Here is a 5,600-nt window from a genome sequence, read left to right on the forward strand (position 1 = left end):
GAGACTCTTTGGCTTCTCCCTTGGATCTTTCAGCGTTCAATGGTAGACCTTTCAGCCTTCCGTCTCAGACCCACTGGCCTCCTGATACAGGTATACACAGGACACTGTGGCGAGTTCCAGACCTTAGATTGAAACCTTCCATCTCCAGTGTGCAGATACCCTCTGCAGGCTTCCTCATTCAACTCTGGGTAACCACTGAAAGTGAATGTTTTTATACATTCCTATGTCTTGTATTATATTTGTTTCTCTGGTAAAAACCCTGACTAATACACCCTGGATACAGGAAGGGCTATCCTGAAGAGGCCTGATAGCACTTAATGGTGTCTTGCCCTTTTATTCATTCATTTATTTACAAGTGGTGGGTTCCTGCGAGAAGTCCGCATGGGGTTCCTTCTAGTTTCTTGGTGCATGTGTCCTGAGAACTGCTCACACCTTCCTTCCTAATCAGTCTAAGCCACTCCCTGTCCTCCTATCTCATGTGTAGTTAACTTTAATATACATTGTAACACACTTTTTTTTTTAAGGAGCAGTCTCTGAGCCAGGCGGCAAGATGGACTGGGGATTCTTCCATGGAACAAGCCCACAACAGGACGTTTGCTTCAGCAACAAAGAGGAGAAATTACTCAAGCAGCTAAAATGTGCAGAGTGCCTAGAAAAAAAGGTGGACATGAGCAAAGTAAACCTGGACGGTATAAAGCCCTGGAGAACAAAACAAGTAACAGAAATCCTTGGATTTGAAGATGATGCTGTGATTGAGTTTATAGTCAAACAGCTGGAAGTAAAGAATCCAGATTCCAAAATGATGCAAATCAATCTCTCTGGGTTTCTGAATGGGGAAAAATGCTACAGAATTTATGGGAGAATTCTGGTCCCTGCTGTTGTGTGCACAAAAGAACATAACTAGAATCCCTTCTGCTTTCCTAGAGCTAAAGAAGGAAGAAATGAAACAGATTGAGCATCCATGAAAAAGCAAGATGAAAACAAAGACAAGAAGGATAAAGAAGAAAAAGCATGAGAAAAAATAGGGAGAGCTCTCGAAGCCCAAGAAGATGCACATCCACACTTCCTTCCCCTAGAAGACCATCTTCCGGCCAGCAGGGAGAGAAAACACTGTCATTCTCCACCTCCCCATCACACAACCAGGAGCCTGAGTCCTTCCCAGACTCCAGAACCTGAAGAACGTCCTCTGTAAAAGAATTCCAAAACACAAAAAGAAAAGACCCGGCCAAGATCCTGGTCACGTTCCAAATCAAGGTAAAGGACCCGTTTCACTCTCTTCACACTCCACCAAGAAGGCATCACAGGTAAAGATCCAGATCAGGCCCAGCCCAAGGAGGAGACCATCTCCAAGCAGAACCCGCAACAAGTGCCTCCACCACCAAGGCCCAGAAGGAGTCCATCTCCAGGGAGACGCAGAAGGCGCTCATTGGCATCCTTGTTTACCAGTAGGGCACCATCCTCAACGTGCTTCTCTCCGCATTCCCGGTCACCACCAGGAACCTCCCAAGAGGACCTCCAGGCCCCCTCCACATACTCATCAGTGATTGGAGGGTTCTTGCTCTAGAATAAATTACTGTATGGTTATGGCAGTGGTCTAACGTGCCAAAGGACAATGTGGGAATGCCCACCACTTCCTCCTTCTTCCTCAGCCTTAATTGCAACTCCCCTTCCTGTTTGTGCAGGGGGGGGGGTCCAATCAGCTCCTTTCCTGTCATCAATGCTTGCCCTAAGTGCCACTCTGGGTCAGAGATTATGCGTAGATCCCATACCCCACGTTCTGGTATAGGTGACTAGACCCTCTGTGGTCACAGACTCCAATCCACGTCCTTGGAATAAATGTTATCTTTTACTTTATATTCGCTTTTATCATGCCAAAGACTCCTTCAGTTATCTCCTTCAGCGAGTCCCCTCCAGCCCCTTCACCACCAAAACCTCTTCCGACAGCCCAGCCTGCAGACCCCTCCCTGCTCCCTCAGCGAGAGGCTGCGCTTCTGTGTCTCCGGGGAGCACTTCCATAACTAAACACAAAGCTGCCGAGAAAGAGGTCACCAGGCCCGCACCAAGGCCTGCAAAAGTAGGGTCACCTGATTCCGAAAAACAGAACAGCAGCCACATGGCCGCAGTCGGCTGTGGCCAGTGGAGGAATCAAAACACACGAGGACACCTGACGTCCGCTGCCTCCTCTGAGGACCCCCGGCCCCGCCAGCCCAGGGGACGCGCGGCAAGGCGCGGAGGGGAGAACTCTCCTCCGGGCGGTCCCCCCTCCACCCAGGCGCCCCACCTAGGCCTCCCCGGGCGGAGGAGCAGGCAGCGCCGCCCCGCGCCCACCACCAGGCGCCGCTGTCCTCCCCGCGCCGCCTCCGCCTGCTCCGCTGAGCCCGCCCCGCCCCAGGACTGAGCCGCCCTCGCCTGGCCCGGCGGCGCCCGCCTTCCCCCGAGGTGCTCTCCTCCCGCTCGGGCAGGCGCTCTCCGCCCCACCCGCGAAGCCGACCACCGGGTCCCTGCTGGGAGAAGGGCGGCGCCGTCCCCACCTCCCCAGCCGCGGCCCGCCCTCTCGGTCTCCCAGACAAAGCGGCGCCCCAGCGCCCGGACCGCGCCTGCGCCCTCCCCGCCGCGCCGTACGCAGGCCCCGCCCCGAGCCGCGCTCGCCCGGCTCCGGACAGCCGGCTTTCTGCCGGCACCTCCAGCTTCCACCTGTTTGCAGAGGGGGGAACGGGCGACGTCACCCCAAAGGAGGCAGGTCCCTTAGAAGAGCCTCCAGAACTCCGGAGCTTAAAGAGACAAAAAAGGCTACCTCGCCGAGTCCTCGGTGTGTGACGAGGGCCTCCCCAGCCTGCAGCTAAAAGGCCCCCAGCACCTCCATCCTCTGTCCAGGCGCAGGGGCCCTCTACAAACTGGCCACCGGTGGCGCCCGTCAGAGAGGGTAGGAGCCCGACGCCAAGCCCACCACCAGCCTGGAATTCTGATGAACAAGGAGGTAGGAAGAAGAAGAAGAAAAAGGACGACAAACACAAGCATAAGAAACACAAGAAGCACAAAAAACACAAGAAGGAAAAAGTTGGGCCTCCTGGAATCCTCGCGGCTGTTGCTGCTGCCTCCACCGGACCAGCACGGGAAGAACCCCAGGAGGCCCAAGAACGAGATTGAAAACCAGGCTGAGGATGACCCTGACGACTTTGAGAACTTGCAGGAAAAGGCTCTGAGCTCCCACAGAAGGCTCTGAGATCCATGCTGAAGGGTTTCCACATTCCTAGGGGGAAATGTTTTATTAGGATGTAAATTTATTTGACTTGTACTCAGTTCAGCTTCTATTCAAATTGCTAAAATGTGTTTGAGCTTTAGACTGTGACTTTCCTTGTAATAAGTGCTAGACTGCAGTTCACTATGTAAAAGGGGGAGCGGGCATAGATTTACATTGCCAAAACTGTCCAGTGTGTTTTAGTGACATTCTTTGATCCACAGCTGACAAATTCATTTAGACTAAAATATTTTAAGGTTCTCCAAAATCTCTCTTTAAAAAAAAAAAAAAAAGTTGAGTTAAGCATTGTTGGCATTCTTATGGTTTCCTTAAATAACCCTGTCTGTTCCCAACCTTTTTTTTGTGTTTTTCAAGCAGGGTCACACTGTACAGTTGACACTGGCCTTGGTCTCACTTGTAGCCCAAGCTGGTCTGGAACTCACAAAGTTACTTCTGCCTCAGCCTCCCCAGTGCTGCGATTACAGGTGTGCATCACAACACCTGGCTGCTGTACTTTTTCTCTTTGGAGTCTTAATACCGTTGTATGATAGGTAACTTTGTCCAGAAACTAGACCACTGTTGTAGTACCGGGAAAGTATAAATGAGTATACGCATGCCACCATCTTTCCTGTTGCCTGTGGAATTCCTGCTGAACTCTAGGTTAGACAGAAAAATGAAAGGGTGTTTGCCAAGACACTAAGCTTATATAGATGTGTAACAAGTTGATTCAAAACACTGGAATTTGGTTCTATTCCGGTTTTTTTCCCTCCCTCTTCAGCAGCTCCTTCCCTTCACTCTTCTCCCTCCTATAAAGGAAGTTAACTTGTCCAGGAAGGATGGATCCTTCAGTTATATGAAATCTTTGTTTTCTGAAATGTTATGGCTCCATTCATATTTTTGTCTTATTCTTCCAATTGGAATATACACTGTTCAGAGCTCTTGGGTTAGAAAGCTGGAAGGACTTGGACTTTGAAATAGTGACTTGGTTTCACTGTGTGTGTGTGTTTTAACTAAAGCAATATGAGAATTAATACATTTCTAAATTTAATATATATGTGTATATCTCCAGGCAGATGTGGTGGCTCATGCCTGTAATCCCAGCACTCAGGAGGCTGAGGCAGGGGGATTGCTGCAGTTTGAGGCCAGCCTGGGCTACAAAGTGAGTTCAAGTCCAGCATGAATTGCATAGTCAAACTGCCTCTCAAAAAGACAAAATACATACATGTATGTAAATTTAAATCATAAATTCTGTAGTAAATAATGGCTTATATAAAATGACTAAAAAAGGAATATGATAAATAGGACATACCAACGTAATAAAAATGGGGGTAAACAGATGGACATATTAAGTAATTTATTAGTTTTCTAGTCACAAAGATGTCTTAGTTACTTTTTACTCGTTGCTAAAACAAAATACCTGAAGCCCAAAGTTGGGGAAGGAAAGGTTTATTTCTTATAGTTTTTGGAGGTTTCAGTCCATACTCAGTTGGATCCAAGGTAGGGTGGCATGGCGGGGTGCAGTTTATGGCAGCTGCAAACAGCAAGGCAGAAACCAGCAACATAGAGAGACAGGCCTTCTTCCTGCCATTATATTACATCCTGGCTCCACCCCTAAGCCAATGTAGCACTCATACTCCCAATCCAAGCTCTAGACAATGAACCAATCACAAATGCACAATGCAAATGTATGAGGCCTGGGGGCCACCAACAAACCATGTCACAAGATAATACTTATTATCATAAAATGGAGGATGGACACAGTAGGGTTCATTATGTTCTGTCAACTTTTGCATATTTGAAATAGTCTAGAATAACATGATGTTAAAGATAATGGTGTTTAACAAATTAAAAATAAAAGAAGTATTATAGTATTTTCTTGTTGTTGTTGTTCTGGTGGTACTAGGGATTGAACACAGGGCCATCATATTCAACTACATCGCCAGACATCTATATTTATGTGTTTATTAAATTGCCCATTGTGGGCTTGCATTTACAATCTTCCTCTCTCAGCCTCCTGGGGTGCCACCATGCCTGGTTAAGTACAAAGAGTTTTGATACCTACTGCTAAACTGCTCTCAGTAAAACTGTCCCAATTTTTACTTTGCCAGCAGTATAAATCAGCACCTATATAACCAATGTTCATGCAATATTATAGATGACAATTAGGGACAACAAATGGCTAAGTATTTTCCTTTTTAAAGCGTTAGTTTGCATGATCTGATGGTATGACTTAAAATTTAAAGATTAAAAATTCTGATAATTTTTCATCAAATAATAGTAAAATATATCTATTGTTTAGAAGTCTGAAATAAATTAATAAGAAACAACTAAAAATATGAATTAAGACCTCAAAGTGAGCAGA

General features: G+C 47.3%; 2 pseudogenes; both read left to right on the top strand.

Moving 5' to 3' along the window:
* Positions 1–550: 550 nt before the first annotated feature.
* LOC111753278 (serine/arginine repetitive matrix protein 1-like) lies at positions 551–1,795 on the top strand (annotated as a pseudogene).
* A 318-nt stretch (positions 1,796–2,113) lies between these two features.
* LOC100713694 (serine/arginine repetitive matrix protein 1-like) lies at positions 2,114–5,109 on the top strand (annotated as a pseudogene).
* The last annotated feature ends 491 nt before the right edge of the window (positions 5,110–5,600 follow it).

This window comes from Cavia porcellus, unplaced genomic scaffold, assembly GCF_034190915.1.
Source record: "Cavia porcellus strain 051 isolate PalLab524CR breed Dunkin Hartley unplaced genomic scaffold, mCavPor4.1 scaffold_21, whole genome shotgun sequence".
Classification (NCBI taxonomy): Eukaryota; Metazoa; Chordata; class Mammalia; order Rodentia; family Caviidae; genus Cavia; species Cavia porcellus.